The 20,562-nt window shown below is 40.1% G+C and overlaps 1 pseudogene across 1 annotated transcript in view; it reads right to left on the minus strand.

The window, feature by feature from the left end:
- Positions 1-11,471: 11,471 nt before the first annotated feature.
- The window catches only part of LOC311110137 (interferon-induced very large GTPase 1-like), a 37,192-nt pseudogene continuing 28,101 nt past the window's right edge, over positions 11,472-20,562 (minus strand). The window contains exons 11-12 of the transcript XR_014615259.1: positions 17,921-18,190; positions 11,472-16,396 (exon numbers count right to left, since the gene is read on the minus strand). The product of XR_014615259.1 is annotated as an interferon-induced very large GTPase 1-like (transcript). The remainder of the gene's footprint in view (positions 16,397-17,920; positions 18,191-20,562) is intronic.

Here is a 20,562-nt window from a genome sequence, read left to right on the forward strand (position 1 = left end):
TTCTGTTCCCGGACCCGATCCTCCAGAGACTCCTGTGCTGCTGCGGCTCCTGCTGATTCCATCCTTCAGGTGTGTGATTCTGTCAGTGGGTGCTGTAGGTGGGTGTGGTGCAGGAATCATGCGCAGGACGCAGAAAATAAGTCCAAAAGACTTTAGTGAAAAGCACACTCAATACACGAGCCAAACGCCCGGAGGCGAGAAAATCCGCACACAGGCGTGAACCAAAAAGGCGCACTAACATGTGCGTAAATACCCTCCTAAACAGAGGAGGAAAACTACGAAGAGCAAAAGGCAACAGTAGCGCACAAACACGACAGCGAAACAATCACACACAACACTAGACTAACACAACGAGAACTTATAGGACACTAATTAGTGCTAAACGAAAACAGGTGTACATAATACAGACAAAACCAAACGAGCATAGAAACATTCAACGGTGGCAGCTAGTACTCCGGAGACGACGACCGCCGAGGCCTGCCCGAGCAAGGAAGAGAGGCAGCCTCGGCCGAAACCGTGACAGCCCCATGTGGGTCCCCTAAGAAAATCTGAACTAATGTTATCAAACAATTTACGAACAAAAAAACTAAAAATATATTTCAATAAGAACATCTCCACATGGCCTATCCTCCATATAGGCCTACATTAAAATGAAACCAATGTTGTTCTAAAAATGTAATACGTTTTTGTTTCCTCAATGATGATACAGGCTAGTGTGAATCATTTCACATATCTCCCCTCTTTCAGGGGTTTAACGTTACAATTGAATTGCTAGGCTATGTGTTTGTAAATCGACTAAGGTGAATGAACCTACAGCAGCCAAGGTGATAATGGCTGGGGTCATTTAGGCTTGTTTTTGTCGTTCTCCAAATAGCTTTTTCAAGTTTTTTTAATTGCATAGAAATGCAATAAATGAGCTTCAACTTTTTTTTTTTATATACCTTGAGGAGGGGATAGCAAACTCGTCCGTTCACCTACCAATTTACACTTTCCTCAACCACTGACCGCTTATCGGTTTCCGGGTTATGGTGGAAAGGTAGATGGAGGAGCAGTGGCGGCTCCTGAAAAAATTCTCAGGGGGGGCAATTTTTCTGATGATTTAGGTGACCTACACACATTTAAAAAAATATATGTCCAGCAACAACATGAAGACAGGGGCAGCATATAAGTCAATACCAGAAGCATTTATTGACTGATCTCAAAAGTGTTGGCTTACCAGGGTTGGTGGAGCCCTCAGTTTCATCTTTGCCTCGCAAAGCTAACTCAAACACTCCGCAAAACTTCACACACTGGATTAGACGGCTGAGGATGTGGCGGTTCTTGCTAATGTCGTAGTAAATATATTTGTTATAGTGAATATGGAATATGATATGTTGAGTAAAATGTTGTGCTAAGATCTATTTAGGTCAGGAGCTGGTTATAAGTTCTGTTCCTATCCAATAACAATGGACAAAAGGGTCCTATCTTGTCAGCCTTGTCAGTTTCAGTTCTCCAGTAAACTTGTGATTATCAACACTAACCTCATCGTTGTGGCGGCGGACAGCTAGCCTGTATCCCTCATCCAGTTGAGTGGGAATGTTCACTCTCCCCAAAGCAGACAATCTCAAACAGCTATCCATGTGGGTCTTTGACAGCTCATGTTTCTTAATCTTTCCTGAAAGATGGTGCATGTCCGTTACACACCAGTCGCTGTCCAAGCGGTGCTGTCTGCCGTGCCGCCTTCAGGGTGAAAGAGTAAGCAGGGGGTAGCAGAAGACTGCATTAGCTACATCGCAGCCTGCTAGCCAGGTTTTTCGTTCGTACCAATTTTTGGAAAATCCTCGGGTGTAGGACTTCCCCCCTTTAGTAGAAACCTGTTGAATTATTAAATTTGGTCTGGGAGGTCCTAATTGTTTCGTTGCCAATTTATCTTCATTTGTTCGCCGACAAAAAGGAACTTCTTTCAAAGACACAATCGAGTTGCACTGAAGCCTAGCCATTTTGATAGTAGTAGTGAATTGATTGACGAGGCTACCCGCTCTTTTCTTAGTTACGTTCATGGTTATGTTACGTATGACGAAAGCGCGTAAGTGCAAGCCCTCAGAAACCCATAGAGATTGTATTGAAAGCTCTGATATTTGAAAAAAATAGATTTTACATGGGAGTCTATGACAGACTTCTGGGCGATTTTCAACCTGACTGAAATCGCCCCAAAAGGGGGGGGGGGGCATTTGAAGCACGACTTTAGCCTGATTGGACATTTAGTGGCACTGTGGCAGATCAGACGTCTAGATTACAACACTGATAACTACTGTTGCCGTGATATAATTGATTAGAAAAAAAATCCCTTCCTTTTCCCGTTTGGCAGTGCGTCGCCCATATTGCCCTATTGAACACACCGCCCCTGTGGAGGAGTATAGGTAAGGACAGACTTTTTTAGCAATTGAGAATCTCCCTTTGTTGTTCACTAGCTCTGTACTTAACTAGTGCATGAATAAAACATGGCATGGAGTACTGAGTGCATCAGTTATCAGTATAATGAAAACAAGGACTGGAATCACAGTAATGATTGCTATAGACTACAGTAATTATCAGTATAATGAAAACATGGATTGGACTTCCAGTAATGATCACTATAGACTACAGTAGTTATAAGGATAATGAAAACATGGACTGAACTTCCAGTAATGATCACTATAGACTGCAGTAGTTATCAGTATAATGAAAACATGGACTGGATTTCCAGTAATGATCACTATAGACTACAGTAGTTATAATAATACTCTCATAATATAATGCTGATGGCTGCTGTATTAGGCTAGTATGATAAATCAGTTGATTTAGGATAGACTACTTACAAAGGTGCACCATCATCATGTGCTTTAGTTGATCCATTTCTTGTCAATAATTTTTTATGAAATTATAGGTAACAATTGTAGAGCACCGTTTTTTTAATTGACAGACTACAACTCTGCCATTTTAGGCCATATTTAACTGCAAGAGAATGGTGAATATTGTCCTCAGGTTGCTGCCCTGCCCTTGTCCTTAGTCTGCCTACTGTCCCTCCTATCACCATTTTGGCCCAGCGTCGTCCGGGTTTGGCCAGTGTAGGCCGTCATTGTAAATAAGAATTTGTTCTTAACTGACTTAATAAAAAATAAAAAAATGGAGACACCTTCCTGAAAACAATTACACTGTACTTTGCTTAAACCTGTTCTGCCAGTTCATGTCTTAAAAGATTAGAATGTTCCGATGTGGTTAGTCAAAAAGATGACAAGATGGTTCAGACATTCATCATCCAGGGTTACTATCAAACAGATATGATATATTTCTGGTTTGTCCACTTGTTTCCTGCTTGTAGCAGGGTGCGGTTACAGGAATCGTTCTAACTATAAGTCACATGATTTCATGAGAAAGGTTTTCTGCAGTGAGGGTGTGTAATGCAAGTAAAGGTGTCCTTGGATGAATGTCAACTAAATGAATTAAATCTGACCATACCAGTTCATGCCCTAAAACACTCAAATTCAAATCTGGACCTCGAAGCCTGTTCCACTGCTTTTGTCGTCTTCTAATTTTCTCCATCAGGGACTGATTTAGACCTGGGACACCAGGTGGGTGCAATCAGTCATCAGGTAGAACAAAACCAGCACCATTTCAGATTTGAATACCCCTGCCCTAAAATAAGAAAATGTTCAAATGTAGTCCATTTAGAGGTAGGCCTATTAGGATTATGTACATAGCTATTAACCTCACGTGTAGCTATAGCTACAGATTAGGGGCCAGGGGTATTCACATTTTACCCTACGAGGACTGCTGCTGGTTTTCTGTTCTACCTGATAATTGATGGCAGCTAATTGTTAAAAAGCAGTGGAACTGGCTCTGGTCCAGATTTGAATGTGAGGGGGTTAGGCCTACAACTATATTGAGAGGAAGATCGTCTTTTTCTGCATACAAACATTATCAGATCTCACAACGCCTGGAGAAGTATGTATCATGTCAGGAAACTCATTAATGTGACATATTATTATATTGCAATCAGACCCGCAGCACAACTGCAAAAAAGACTACCTGGAACGCTGCCAGATAGTTTGCCTGTAGAATTTTTTTTAAGTAGTGAAAAAGAAATGAACATTTGACAATTGTTTCATGTATGCTAACAACAAATTAAACCCTTTTTGTGAACTTCCTTGTGCGCAATCTCTCATTATGCGAGATCTGGGCCATTTGATTTTTACCAGTTCAAATTACCTGAGAGGAATTGCAATTGTTATGACATTGTGAGTCCTAAAGTCGTCCCCAAATTGAATAAGAATTAGCCTACCTGCCAGTCATCAAAACATATATTAACCTGACACTTTTATAAAAACATGTTGACTTACCATTTTCCAGCTGCATTCAGAGTAGCCTAGACTGGAGCATGTAATGACACGGTCATAATAAAAAGGTGGAAGCCTAAGGTGACGTTACTGAGGTGAGGTGAGGAAGACAGGCAGGAGGGGAGGAGCATCTGGGCATGCATCACCTGGGACAATTTTAGCTTCTTCTTCGATGAGGTTTAATGGCGGTTGGCATCCAATAAATGTTGCAATACTGCCACCTACTAGACTGGAGTATAACTCCCTTATATTTTGCTTGATTTTTTAAAATAAAGAAATCATAATAAATTAATTAATCAACAAATACAATCTAACTCTACACTCACTAAAAACCCACCACCCTACTCCCCTATTTAAATACCCTACCATCTACCCACTTACTAAAAACTCACCACCCTACTCCTCCATAATATCTGGCATGCTCACGGTTCCTCCATAATATCTGGCATGCTCACGGATCCTCCATAATATCTGGCATGCTCACGGTTCCTCCATAATATCTGGCATGCTCACGGTTCCTCCATAATATCTGGCATGCTCACGGATCCTCCATAATATCTGGCATGCTCACGGATCCTCCATAATATCTGGCATGCTCACGGATCCTCCATAATATCTGGCATGCTCACGGTTCCTCCATAATATCTGGCTCACGTGAGAGAGGGAACAGCTGGCTCTAATCTACTTATTGTCCCATCCCGCACCGCCAGACAAGAAATAATTAGCCAGTGAGAAGTCTCGCCCTGGAGCAGCCCCTCCGTGGGGCGGGGGCAATAAGTAGTCCACTCGAGTGGCCCCGTACTGATCCAAATAAATGAGAGAGTGGGGTGTCTCGCTTTCTCTACCGTCTCTGACTTTAGATATCCCTGTTTTTCTATGGTCAAAAGACGACAATAGCCACAAGACTGTTGACAACCAAAGCAACCATTACTGCAGTTGTTTAACATAGCAGTCAACCTATTTCCTGTAGTTTCAAAATGATTAAACGTTTTATTTCATGTAAAGTTTATTTTAGATTTCTACATCAAATAGAGCACACTTTGGCTAGGCTAATGTGGCTTCTACCTGACGACATTACTCTTGGTAATAGCCTGAAATTCACATCTCCCATGTAGATAGAGATCATGAACATAACTCTCAGTGTTCAGCCCTTCTTTTTTGCCAAACATTCCTTTGTTCATTGAGCAGCTTTTCTGCATGAGCTAGGCGGTGGAGACCATAGAGAATGATAGAGGGCTCTAGTGGCCAAAAGGCTGTGTTAGTATGGGCAACGCCATTGAGGACTTCCACCATTTTAATGTAGTCAACTGGATGAGACTTCCAACATCATTGGCTGATCCCTCCTGATGACCCAGTTGGGGTCATGTCCAACCGGGTCATCAGGAGAGATCAGCCAATCGTGAAGAAGAAAATGGACGACTATGTGAAGAATGGAAATTGCCTCAATGGTGCTGCCCATGCTGTCACAGATGCATACAGACACGGATACAAAGGTGAGTCCTCTATCTGTCTATATTATGGAGACCAGCTTCAGCACTCTGCATAGCCACAGGAAGTAGGGGTGCTGAGGGTGCTGCCCCCCCCCCCCCCCCCCCCCCCGATAAATAAAAATTTAATAAATAATAATAATAAAGTAATAACAAATTCACAACATTTTTGTGAACTAGACCTTTATTACTCCTGTATGAGAGGACATGGAAAAATATATATACAGTAACAGTCAAAAGTTTGGACCACCTACAAATTCAAGTACATTGTAGAATAATAGTGAAGACATCAAAACTATGAAATAACACATATGGAATCATGTAGTAACCCAAAAAGTGTTAAACAAATCAAAATATATTTTATATTTGAGATTCTTCAAATAGCCACCCTTTGCCTTGATGACAGCTTTGCACACTCTTGGCATTCTCTCCATCAGCTTCACCTGGATTGCTTTTCCAACAGTCTTGAAGGAGTTCCCACATATGCTGAGCACTTGTTGGCTGCTTTTCCTTCACTCTGCCATCCAGACTCATCCTAAACCATCTCAATTGGGTTGAGGTTGTGGGATTGTGAGGCCAGGTCATATGATGCAGCACTCCATCACTCTCCTTGGTAAAATAGCCCTTACACAGCCTGGAGGTGTGTTGGGTCATTGTCCTGTTGAAAACAAATGATAGTCCCACTAAGCCCAAACCAGATTGCATGACGTATCGCTGCACAATGCTGTGGTAGCCATGCTGGTTAAGTGTGCCTTGAATTCTAAATAAATCACAGACAGTGTCACCAGCAAAGCACCCCCACACCATAACACCTCCTCCTCCATGCTTTACGTTGAGAAATACAAATGCAGAGATCATCCGTTCACCCACACCGCGTCTCACAAAGACACAGTGGTTGGAACCAGAAATGTCCAATTTGGACTCCAGACCAAAGGACACATTTCCACCAGTTTAATGTCCATTGCTCGTGTTTCTTGGCCCAAGCAGGTCTCTTTTTATTACTGGTGTCCTTTAGTAGTGGTTTCTTTGCAGCAATTCGACCATGAAGGCCTTATTAACACAGTCTCCTCTGAACAGTTGATGTTGAGATGTGTCTGTTACTTGAACTCTGTGAAGCATTTATTTGGGCTGCAATTTCTGAGGCTGGTAACTAATGAAGTTATCCTCTGCAGCAGTTGGAACTATGGGTCTTCCATTCCTGTGGCGGTCCTCATGAGAGACAGTTTCATCATAGCGCTTGATGGTTTTGCTTTTAAAGTTCTTGAAATGTTCCGTATTGACTGACGTTCATGTCTTAAAGTAATGATGGACAGTCGTTTCTCTTTGCTTATTTGAGCTGTTCTTGTACCTTGTCACAACACAACTAATTGGCTCAAACGCATTAAGAAGGAAAGAAATTCCACAAATTAACTTTTAAGAAGGCACACCTGTTAATTCAAATGTATTCCAGGTGACTACCTCATGAAGCTGGTTGAGAGTATTTCAAGAGTGTGCAAAGCTGTTATCAAGGCAAAGGGTGGCTATTTGAAGAATCTCAAATATTAAATATATTTTGATTAGTTTAACACTTTTTTGGGTTACTACATGATTCCATATGTGCTATTTCATAGTTCTGATGTCTTCACTATTATTCTACAATGTTGAAAATTGTAAAAATTCAGAAAAACCCTTGAATGAGTAGGTGTGTCCAAACTTTTGACAGGTAGTGTATATAAATTCTTGCACAACATATTTCATGAATTCAAGCATAAAGCTATAAATAGGCCTTTTGGTTGTTTAGGCAATTATAGTGAAATGTGTCATATTTATTGCAGTAAGGCTGGTAGCCTAATTTAATCTATAAGCATGCGTTCAAAACACTTCGGTTAAGTGAGCCGACACTCGCAAAGCGCAGTCAAGCCATCCGCTCTTCAGTTTCCTCCTGAATTTGGAGGCACAACACTTTACGGCTGTGGTCACCAACCTTTTCTGAGTCAAGATCACTTTCGCAGTCAAAAAGCAAACCGAGATCTACCGCTCAGATTTGTTTTAAACATTAGGCCTACTTAGAAAATGTAACATGAACCTAATAAAAACAGTTCTGTAGGAATGAGGTTTGTGCAGTAGGCCTAATACATCACAGCATATTGGCTATATGCCTGGCATGACAATATTGTTATTCTCAGACCATATTATATTTCTAAACTCGAGCTTTGATAACAAAATAGATCAGTTGGTGTAACAAATTGAAATTATTAGTTTATTTTATTTTACTGGACTGATAGTACCTGCATCTGATGGTCATGCTCTCCAGTGTTGTGATGAAACAAAGGTGTGGTTGAATTTATTCTGCCACTGTGTCTTCTTATTGTCTCGGCCTTTAGGCCTATGCAGTTGAAGTCGGAAGTTTACATACACTTAGGTTGGAGTCATTAAAACTCGTTTTTCAACCACTCCACACATTTCTTGTTAACAAACTATAGTTTTGGCAAGTCGGTCAGGACATCTACTTTGTGCATGAAAAAGTAATTTTTCCAACAATTGTTTACAGACAGATTATTTCACTTATAAGTGCAAATCAATCCAACAGCAAAGGACCTTTTGAAGATGCTGGAGGAAACAGGTACAAAAGTATCTATATCCACAGTAAAACAAGTTATATATCGACATAACCTGAAAGGCCGCTCAGCAAGAAAGAAGCCACTGCTCTAAAACCGCCATAAAAAAGCCAGACTACGGTGGCATCATGAAGAAGGAACGTGATGTGGATATATTGAAGCAACATCTTAAGACATCAGTCAGGAAGTTAAAGCTTGGTCGCAAATGGGTCTTCCAAATGGACAATGACCCCAAGCATACTTCCAAAGTTGTGGCAAAATGGCTTAAGGACAACAAAGTCAAGGTATTGGAGTGGCCATCACAAAGCCCTGACCTCAATCCTATAGAAAATGTGTGGGCAGAACTGAAAAAGCGTGTGCGAGCAAGGAGGCCTACAAACCTGACTCAGTTACACCAGCTCTGTCAGGAGGAATGGGCCAAAATTCACCAAACTTATTGTGGGAAGCTTGTGGAAGGCTACCCGAAACGTTTGACCCAAGTTAAACAATTTAAAGGCAACGCTACCAAATACTAATTGAGTGTATGTAAACTTCTGACCCACTGGGAATGTGATGAAAGAAATAAAAGCTGAAATAAATCATTCTATTATTCTGACATTTCAAATTCTTAAAATAAAGTGGTGATCCTAACTGACCTAAGACAGGGAATTTTTACTAGGATTAAATGTCAGGAATAGTGATAAACTGAGTTTAAATGTATTTGGCTAAGGTGTATGCAAACTTCCGACTTCAACTGTATATCACGGTGTCAAGCCATATGAACTAACACGTTATAGAGCAAACAACGCAATTATCACAACACGTAGGTTGTAATATGGCTTTTTTTCTGACTTCCCCAGTGATTTTACCCACACACCACTACTGGTGAGATGACTAGTTGTGATTATTAAAGATAATTAAACTAGTAAACAAGTGGCCCAGATGCTGTTTTGTAGTTTTTCAAATGTGAAAAAGTGTGATGTGATGACTCAAGGAATCTATGACAGGTTCTCCAGGTCCAATTTTATTTTAATACACCACGGTGGAAGGGTTGCACTTCAACAAACACCTTAAATGTCATGATCTACAGGTCTTTTATGTTGCCAACTCACACACAATAGGTGGGCCCAAAACTGCCCATACATTTGATTGGTCGACATGGGAAAGTTCCTCGGCCGTCACTACAACTGATAATTATAGAGTTGACAGGTGAAAACCACTTATCCAAATATGATGTTTAACAGAGAGTTAACATGGTACTAAGAGCGCTGACATGCTACTTAAAAATACATGGTTCGATCTGGTGAACAACTCAGGTTTCAGAATGTCTTGGTCAGTGTAGTCACTGGTCCAGAATGAGCAGGTAGAGGACTTTCTCTGTCAGCTTGGCTGCGGACGTTTTAAGTGTGGCTTCTGATTTCTGAACAGGAGTGAGGATTCCAATACAGTATAAACATTCTACTGATTCACAGAGTGCATGCATATAATATATAGAATATACTGGATACATACTGTATATTGGGTATATATTGGATTAGAATAATTGAGAATATATATAGGTTGAAATGTTGGTCTTCAAAACTATAGAACCAAGGACTACTTATTTTATTCAACACACAACACTACCCTTATACACTTTGGCTCTTTCTCAGGCGTCTAAAAATCGCTCCTCTCCTTGACTGATCTGCCAATCAGTGCAGATTTAGGGGAGGAGACAAGGAGAGAAGGGATTTTTAAGCAATCGGTCTGTCTGTTTACATTTCCACAGATTACATACCAACACCATCATCTAGTGGTCAATTCTGTTGTTTTATTACCAGGGGCTGAACATATCAAGAATCTCAGAGCAAGAGCGCTAATTTAGGATCCGTTTAGCCTTTTAGATCACATTGAATAAGACTACATGGACAGGGTTTGCCTGGTCCTAGATCAGCACTTCACTCTTAGATACTTGATGCTCACATTGTGTGCCTTTATTTGTCTATAGTGATTAAAATGGTATAAAACAGATTCAAAGTAATAATAAGCCATTTAGCAGTCGCTTTTATCCAAAGCGACTTACAGTCATGCGTGCATACAATTTGTTTTTTTTGTTTTTTTGTGTATGGGTGGTCCCGGGGATCGAACCCACTACCTTTGCGTTACAAGCGCCGTGCTCTACCAGCTGAGCTACAGAGCACCACAGGTGAAAAGTAAACCAAATAATGTTTTTAAAACAATTAATGATTTGAAACCAAATACAGTTTTTCAACCAAATAATGTTTTGTTAATTGTATTCATCATTTGCATTATTTCACAATATGTGTTCACTGCAGAAAAAAATATAAACAATATCAACTATTGGCTGAAAAGTAATTCCCTCAATCTCACATTATTATCATAACCACCATACTTGTTGTCATGAACTAGAAAAATTAAATAATCAATAGCAAAAATGTAATCATCTTTAACAACAAAAATGCAATTATCATCAACAAGAAGAAAATCATCTTCATCAACAACAACAAACATAAAATCATCATAAAATCATTGTTATCAACATCATTAAAAATAAAATCATAATTGAAAAGATTGACGCTGGGAAATACCTTCAAAACCGGCCACGTCATTGAACAAATCACTATTAAGGTGTGGTCCAATAAAAACATTTTTAATCTACTTAGTAAGTAATTATTTTTGATTAAGTAAATTGGTGAAAGTATAATCCATGTGAAACAAAAAATAAAAAATTTCACAATTAAAATAAAAACAAAAAACAACTGTTTCGTACTGAACCATACAGTCCCTTCTAATCATTAATATTTGATCAAGGCATATGAAGCCATAGGTTAGATGGTAAGTAAATGACAGAACTATAATTATTATAATTGAAACTAAATGAACAATGTCAGACTAGATCCTTATTTACCTGTGTATTGTGTTTATTTATGGACATTATAATGTAAAACACTGTGAATCTGTTGGTTAACCTGTTGGTGTTCACCTTTACTTTTCATATTTGTAGGATTTCTGAATTTCCTTAAAGCGCTTTGCTTACATCTACGTCTATTAGAAAATGTTATTCCTTTCGCATCAAATTCAAAGTGTTAGCTATGTATTTCATTATGGAACATCCGATCTGTGAATTGCTAAGATGTCATATAGTTTCTGAATGCATATAGAATAAATATGTTTTTCATGCTGCATTTTTTATTTTCAAAATTGCATTGGGTATTGCCGGATCTGCACATTATTTCAAAAACTTTATTGAGACAACTGGCTCTACATATGTTGATTCTGTGATATGTAATTCCTGGTTGTTAAGTCTATGAAAAGTCAATCATGTTTTTGGTCAACAAGTCATTATATAGTACTTCATTTCATGTTGAATGACATTTTTAAGCTTCTCATTGCATCATCAGGTGTTAATGCCTTCCAGTCCCCTGGGATATCAGCAGGACATGCCTTTACTTCATCAACGATTCTCTTATGGAATGTGGCCATCACATACTTCCAGTAGTCTGACGCCTCCACGCTGGCATCACCAGTTATGATCCAGTCAGGGTAATATGTCTGGTAGTCCTTGTAGGGGTGAAACTTTCCTCCAGTCACAGCATTGGAGAATGTTGCTTTGCAACTAACCACAAGAGATGAACATATCTCAATTACTAATTTCCGTGAATGAGTATGCCTATAACCACAGATACCTGGTGAACGGTGAATGGAGGAATGGTGTTTGTTGTGCTCTATCCCCCCTGCTTCACAAGGTACACCACAGAAGGGACATTGCTTCCCACAGCCAAACAGACTGGTGAACATCTCGTCCTGAGGCTTGAATGGAAGAGATCTGAGTCTCTCTTTGATGTCTCCTCCCTTTTCGTACTCAGCTGCCAGTGTCTGCTTCATTTCTCCCACAAACTATGTGAGGTATTCAGCAAACTGTTATGTGTTTGCATATTTAAGAATGCTTCTCTCCAAGAGCATTGCAAAAAATGTCAATGAATATCTTGATATCATTTACAATAACTGTATTGCTGACATTTGAAATGGCAGCAATTATGAATTTGACTACCTCTGACAGATGTTTTATCCATAGTTTCTTAAGAATGTTCTCCCTTGAAAGTTGTTGGACAATTTGGTCAAACAGCCAGTCCTTCACAAACCTTTCATAATGGTTAATGTACTCTCTATATTTCTCATATCCTTCATCAGCCAGGAGCTGTTTCAAAATGGAGAACTGGAAAGCTCCTCGGGTGCTGTAATCCGCTGACCCTTTACCGGTCTTCACTTCATCAACCACATCAGTACCAATCAATCTGGTCACATAACCCTGTACAGCTGGCTCTAGACAGAGCTTTGTGAAGTCCTTAGCTTTCTTTAGACACTGGTCGGTTATGAAACAAGTCTCTGAACTCAGTAAGGTACTTGTTCTTAGACTTTTCCAGACATTTCCTTGGGTCATTGACTTCAATAAAATCATCATGCATCTTCTGAAACTCTATGGCTGCTTTGCCACAGATGTGTTGTTTGAGAGAAACCTCACATTCCTCACTGGCTTTAACTTGTGTGTGTTGTTGCAATGTTTTGTCAATTATTCTAAGCAGTTCTTTGATGTGAGTGTCATGGTAATCGGTTTTGCTTTTCACCCTCTGGGTTATAAACTCCTGACACTGTTTTATGATGTCATCACAGAGGTCTTGTAGTTTCTTCCTGTGATAGTCGGGATCCCCGTACTTTGCTATGCTTTTAGCCTGCTGCCACGCACTCCCTAATTCCAAAACAAAGGCTTTTCTCCCACAATCCACCAGACTGTTTCCAAACAACATCTTGTTGGCTTGACTCCCCCTCGTTAACAGATTATCACGTAACATGAGGAAGGCATCTTGAGCCACATCTCTTCTTGGGAGTCCTTTGAAGTGTATCTCAGACAGTGTGTTCCTCCACATGTTTTCAAACTCTTTACTGAGGGCCTCATCTGATAGATCAGATTTGTTCTGTCTACAGTTCTGCAGCAGAGTCAGAACCTTCTTTTCCATTGTACTTGTCTGAGAGCTCTTGATGTTGTTCAGTTCTGTCATTCCCTCTTCAACTGCTCCTTGCAGTTTGTTCCTCACTGTGTTTTCTGTCTCTCGTCTCAGTGTTTTAGCACTAGACACAAAGTCCTCCTTGTATTTTTCCACCAGATTGACATGGCCATCTTGCTTTTCAAAGTACTTTACTAGATTGTCTTGGATTTCCTTTTCTCCCTCTGACAGCTTCTCAGATGCTTCTCTCATCAAGTCTTTTAGCACATCTCTTATGGACATCTGGGAATATTGATCTGTCATGCCAATATTGGACATTTTAGTTTCAGCACCCACCATCCATTTATACATCTCTTTCTGGAAGGCCCATTCCCAACCATTGTACTCCAAGCATAATCTGGAGTATGCATCTGCAACCAAGCAGTTTCTGAAACTAAAGATTAATTTCTCAAATTTTACAGACTCCCACAACCTTTGTGTCAACTTCAGGAAATGTGTCAAATCATCATGTCTCTGACAGATTCTGAAATCTTTCATCAAGGTCTTCTTGAAGCTGTACACAGCCTCACTGTAGCCAGCATTGACTGGAGCCATCGGGGGAGTCCCATGCCAGAGTCCTGGGATGTAGCAGCTGCTTGTGTCTGGATCATAGTCCATCACGTCAGTAAACTTGGTAACATTCTCCTTCTTCTCCATTCTGGCTGCTGCCAGGGTCATTTCATTCAACTGTTCCAACAACTTCTTCCTGTCCCTCATGTTGTTGTCATGAGCAGACATGTCTGACACATTCTGATGCACAAAATGACACACTGGCTTCTTCCCCACTTCCTTCATCCTGATAAAAGCATGAACAACAATCTGCAGAATGTCTTTCATCTCTGTGGAGATCTCCATGGCGATGTTGATAATTGTAACATCACTGAGTCCAATCACCAGTGTGGCCAATTCATTGTCATGTTCATGGCTATCATCTAGTTGAGCCAGCTCTAGTGATTTCAATCCCTCTGTGTCAATGATCATGATGAAGTCACATTTCAGCTCCTCCTTGAGTTCTTTGTTGACTTTTATCAGTAGCATGAAGGCCCCTCTGGTGCATCTTCCACTGCTGACAGCAAACTGGACCCCAAACATGGTGTTGAGGAGAGTGGACTTCCCAGTGCTTTGGACCCCTAAAACTGAGACCACCCGGATCTTGCTGTTGGATTGGACAAGAGTATGAAGCTGAGTCAGTACAGCTGATATCCATTTTAGAGGGATATTTGATGCATCTCCATCCACAAGCTCAATGGGGAAACCATCCAACAGCATCTGAGCACACAATCCAGGAAGATGCTCCATCTGTTCCCTTTGTAGGCTACTTTCAGGGAGGGAGCAGGCAGCTTCATATAACTGGCCCAAGTCACGCATGAAGTGTTCCAGACCTAAGGAACAGTCAGATAATTGCTTATCCAAATCTTTAATGTCGTCTTTTTTCTCCGGAGAATGTTGGCAAAGATCTTTGTACCGGTCCCGCAAAGCAGACAGGTTCTGCCGTGACAGATTGTCCAGATTTATCCGCATCCATTTGAGGAAATAGGATCGCTCAGCTCCTGAACTTGACAATCCTGAAATGAAGCTTACCATTGCATCTGACATTTCAAATTGATTTTGCTTCTTTCTCAATTCCTCCTCCTTTTTCTTCAGACAGCTCTTGTAGTGTTCAATGTCTGCATCCCCTGCTTTTCTCAGCCTACACCTCTCCTTTTCCAACTGGGAAAGCTCTTTCCAGATTTGGCCTTGTAAGGGTAGCTGTTCATCTTTGAATTTAATTGTGTCTGTGATTTTCCTGGTGATTTCATCTGCCATCGTCCTGGCACTCTGACACTCACCGTCTTCATCAATCAGAATCCCAAACTGATGAGCCACGGCAGCCATGTTTTCAATTGTCAGTCTGTTTTTACTTTTTTTGATGATGTCACCCACAGTTGACTGCAGGGTTTTGACAAGTTCTGCATCATTCTGCTTCTTTTTCACAATCACATTTGTTTCTTTGATACTGTATTGTGTGATCATTTTCTTCAATGTGTCTACCTTGAATGTTTTTCTCTGAGAGTTGACAACCAGAAATAACTCTGCTTTTGTGCTTTTTCCTTCCAAAACCTTGAGATCTGCCTCGAAATCATCACTGAAAATGTAAACTGCAGCTGATGTTTGACACAGAAAGGAAAACTGTGTTTCAAAGGACCTGATGTCTCCTCTGAGATTAGCAACAGCCACAGGCTTAGTGAACCTGTCTATGTTTCTGTTCCCACATGGAAAGTACCAGCTGATTTCAACTAGACCATCTGAGATTTGCCGAGGAACATCGCCACATTCCATATCATGATGAACAAATGTATCATGGTACTGCTGAGGGTTACTAAGCAACTTGTTCAAAATCTGAGACTTGGACAAGCTGCTCTCTCCTAGCCTAACAAAAGACACCATAGGAATATCAGAGAGAACTATTCTCTCCTCCACAAAAGCATTTGTGGCCGTTTGTGAAGAGGGTCTAAACTTCTTCACTATGTCCCTCAAGGCCCACAGCATCAAAGTGCTTTGTTCTGTGTCACAGTTTGGCAGCAGGAGAGGAACAGCAAACTGACACATTGACATTTTCTGGACCATCTCCTGCTGCAGGAAACCATCTGAGCACAGAAACAGGGCTGTAATCAGGTCCAGTGGATTAATGACATTGCTGGTATCAGAGTCAGTGTCCAGGTTGTCTGCTCCATAATATGGAACTTCCTGGTCAGTGGTCAGACATTTGACACTCCTAGCATTCACATTTGCCATCATTAATTTCTTAAGGAAGGCCCCTGGAAGTGACTGCATAGTCTTAAGTGGTTCATCTGATGTAGTATTAGCATTTATCTCAAGGACAGTACTTAACGTCAGCTTGTATTCATAATGATCTTCTAGTCCAGTCTTTGACAACAGCTCCATGAGACAGGGTTCTGTAAATAGAAAGGAAGATTAGGAAATAGGAAAGATCCAGGGAAATCACCATCATATATTTCTTATCAGTGAAGATACTGTACCTTTACATCCCATGCTGACACATGCTTTATGATTACCGTATTTTCCGCACTATAAGGCGCACCGGAGTATAAGCCGCAGCAGCTAAATTGAATGATATTGAATGATGCGTACATATATAAGCCGCACTGGACTATAAGCCGCAGGTGTTTTAATGTTTAATTACCATATGTAAGGGTTCGTGCACAGAGGGGATTGTCGGGAAAGAGACAAACTGTCTCGCTCTCGTAATGTCTGTCTGTCTTGCTCTCGTTCTGTCTCTCGTTCTGTCTCTCGTACCACTCTCGGTTCCACTTTTACTTTTGCGCGCTACCTGTCTCACTCTTTTCCGGCCTCCAGCTTTTCCTGCTGGAGCCCGCCGCTTAAAGGTGGGGGGCGCGGACCGGTCATAGAGCCCATAGAGTTAAAGTTGGTGGACTGTAACCTGTAAAATCCATAGATTTAGGAGGTCTTCTAGTGGCCGTTAGCTGTAAAAATCCATAGATTAGCCGCACCGTTATATAAGCCGCAGGGTCGAAAAATATGAAAAAAGGCGCGGTTTATAGTCCAAAAATTACGGTAGTTCATAGAGTCATTTTGATAACTACCCACTGGGCCACCACATCATTTCAACGTGGATAATTGGGTAGTATTTGGTTGAGACGTTGATCAATGAGATTACCACCTATAATCACCCACTCAAAAAGACAGCCAAAATGTAGTTGAATTCCCAATGTGTTATCACTATGCTTTCAACCATCTAAAAGCACAACCAAATTCCATTTGAACAACTGGCTTAATCCCATCCTTTAAATTTGGTTGAGTTAAAGACGTCAAGTTAATAGGCAATTTAATGTATTTCAAAAGGAATATTGAATTGTGTTTGGTTGTCAACGCAATCAAATAGCAACATTTCAAGGTGATTTATCTTCTGCCTGGATAGTTCCATCTTTGCCACTGTCTGGCTTTAATTCCAGTTTGTCTACAAATTAATCAGTGATATGTTGGATTCACGTCTCCATCTCAACCAAAAAATCTAAGTTAAAGTACATGACTAAATCAAACGTTAAATTCACTTTAAATAGAGTTTGATATGATTTAGTCCTGTTTTTTTACAAATTTTTTGGTCAGTGACAAATATCACAGAAAAGAAGGTTAAAACCCTTGGAGACAAAAGGGTAGAACAATTCTCCAGTAGGAGGTGCTGCCCAGCCGTTGTTTTAAAAAGTTCAAATTCAACATATTTTACAAAAGGGTTATCTATGTTGAAATGTGGTTACCATGATGACAATCCTGTGGTATAGTTTTTTTCCTCAAAACAACAGATTGTTGATAACTTTTTTCAAATGCAATGTATTTTCCATGTAGATTCCATGTCACAATACATTGACAAATTATGTTTAAATACAGTTGATTAAACCAGTTTTTTGCCCAGACAATACTTAAGTAGTGTACTTCCTTACTTGTGGTGAGGGTTGTTGACACAAGTTGACTTTGCTTTCCATTCTTCAGCATAGTGCAGACAGTGACAGAGTACTGAGTACCACTCTGCATGTCAGAGAGAGTGATGCTGTGTGAAGATGTGGTAGTGATGTGTGGTTCTGTCCCTGGACAGTGGTAGGAGATCTGGTAATGATGTTGGGTTTGGTCCAATCCTGGTGGCTGGCTCCAGCTAACAGCAGCTGATGTGGTGTCCACTGAGTCAACATTAATCTGGCCTGGAGCAGGCAGTACTAAGGGAAAATACATTTTTGTTAGTGCTACAGTTTAACTACAGAAATAAACTACAGGAGGAAAAGTAGAATAGTAGTTGAAAAGTAGAAAAGGTTAGCTTGCAATTCCTTTTGATATGGGAAGAAATAAGCTAAAAACAGAAGTCACACAACAGAAGTTGTATTTGTAGTGTAACAAAAAGGAAGGGTTTCTGCTATATTCATTTAGTAATAGTGTTTGCACCACTGCTAAATTTTTGCCACCACAACAAAAATAAAGAATTATAAAACTGGTTTGGATCCTGGATGCTGATTGGTTGATAGCAGAGAGTAAAGCCTCATTCATGTGCTAGTCGGAACTAGGAAACTTGGACATTTCCAACTTGCTAACTCGTTGCAGAAAGATGAATCAACCAATAGGAAGCTCTACGTTCATTTTAACTCTGAGGTTCCTAGTTCCGACTAGCATGTGAATGCGGCATTATTCCTCACAATCCCATGATACTGTGCTAGGATTTGGTTTGTAACAGTTGGGGTTTGTCTAAACCTTTTTGCCTGCCTTTACGACCTGTGCAACAGTATCTACGTTTCCATTAACTTGTCCAGTGATTTTTTGACGACATTTAGAAAGTTTGCATAGAAAATAGATGTGACAAGTGCCTGCTAGGGTGCGTTTCCATTGAACGACCCTGTCTTGATAAAACCAGCTTGACGTAATGACGTCACATATAAAACAAAATATTGTAGTAAAAAACGAATAATGTCGTGTTTCCATGCTATCATAGTTATTGGAAATTCCTAGTTTCGACTGGGAAGTTTTACTTGAATGACCCTCCATGTTGGAATTACAAGTGGGGAAACTGCCCGAGTTGCTGAGTTGTGACGTTTCACCACTGACCTTTTAACTTTTCACCCAAAAGATGACAACAAAGAAAAAATTTGACAACTACAACCTTGTCAATATGTATAATGTAGCTAGTTTGACCATATTGTCAATGTTAGGCATATAGCTAACTTTATTATTAGCAATGTTAGCTAGCTTATCAAGCTAGGTAAAATGTTATTGGTTGAAGAATTGTATGCCCTTTCGACATATCTGTTTCATGTCTCAGGTAGCCCACTAAAGCCAGCATGGATAGAATGCAAGAATTGACTAATATTTTCTAATAATTATCACAGTCTATACCATAGTGAAACCATAGAATAGCAATAGAAATAGTAGTAATTTAATAGGATTTCTATCAGTGAAAATTGCAGTCCTGTAGCGTAGATCTGAAATAATTGGATGTTGAAACTTGCAACGAGCCAACCAGAAAAGCAAAGTGAAGCAATTCAGTCATTCTTGAAAGTTAAGACAATCCTTGTCCTGCAAAGAAACATTTTTATAGAAAAATGGATTTAGCAGAAAGCATTTAGAATTAAATGTAGACGGTGCTTCATAGTTATGCGATGACATCATGTGCCCCGCGTACCTTCAAATTTATTCTGCAATCATTATTTTTTCCCAAAAACACAGTTTCAATTAGAATGTTTTGCAATAAAGAAAGTTAGACAAAATAAAAATCCACCCGTCGAACGGATACAGAAGTTGTCGATCTTTAGAACATTTTTCCTATAGCTGTTGCCATTACACATGTCGCAATGTTTTCATTTGCGACATTGCTTTTGTAGAATAAACACAGAACAACGCATTGTCTCATGTCAGATAGCGAGTTGATTCTACCTGCACTGATCGATTGAGGGACGAGCATCCCGTAGGAGTGATGCCATCTGACATAAGACAATGGGGTCAATGCAAACCTGCCTACTGTTGCAATTATTTTGTGATCTCCGTAGTAGGCTAGCCTAGGGAATGAACATGAAACTAATAATTCACCTTGGAAACCTATAAACACTCAGAATTCTATTAATTAATAGACCAGCGCAGTGCAGCTGCTACAAACACAAACAAAACATGGAGGAGTTCCCCCCCCCCAAAAAAAATAAATAAATACATTAAACAAAACATAAAAATAAAAAAAAACACAAAAACATTGTAAAGTGGTTATCCCACTGGCTATAAGGTGAATGCACCAATTTGTAAGTCGCTCTGGATAAGAGCGTCTGCTAAATGACGTAAATGTAATGTAAATGTAAATAATTAATTTTAACATTTGGGGAGACATGGATTTAAAAGTATGGTGGGAACAGGATATGGGAGGGGGAGGAAATCCCAAAATAACCAACTGGCACGCACAGGTGGAGATAAAGGGTTATGTATGTAACCACGGCTACAGTGGCTTGCGAAAGTATTCACCCGCCTTGTCATTTTTCATATTTTGTTGCCTTACAACCTGGAATTAAAATTGTTTTTTGGGGGGGGGTTTGTATCATTTGATTTACACAACATGCCT

This window comes from Coregonus lavaretus (assembly GCF_964263955.1).
Source record: "Coregonus lavaretus genome assembly, contig: SUPER_35_unloc_2, whole genome shotgun sequence".
Taxonomy (NCBI): Eukaryota; Metazoa; Chordata; class Actinopteri; order Salmoniformes; family Salmonidae; genus Coregonus; species Coregonus lavaretus.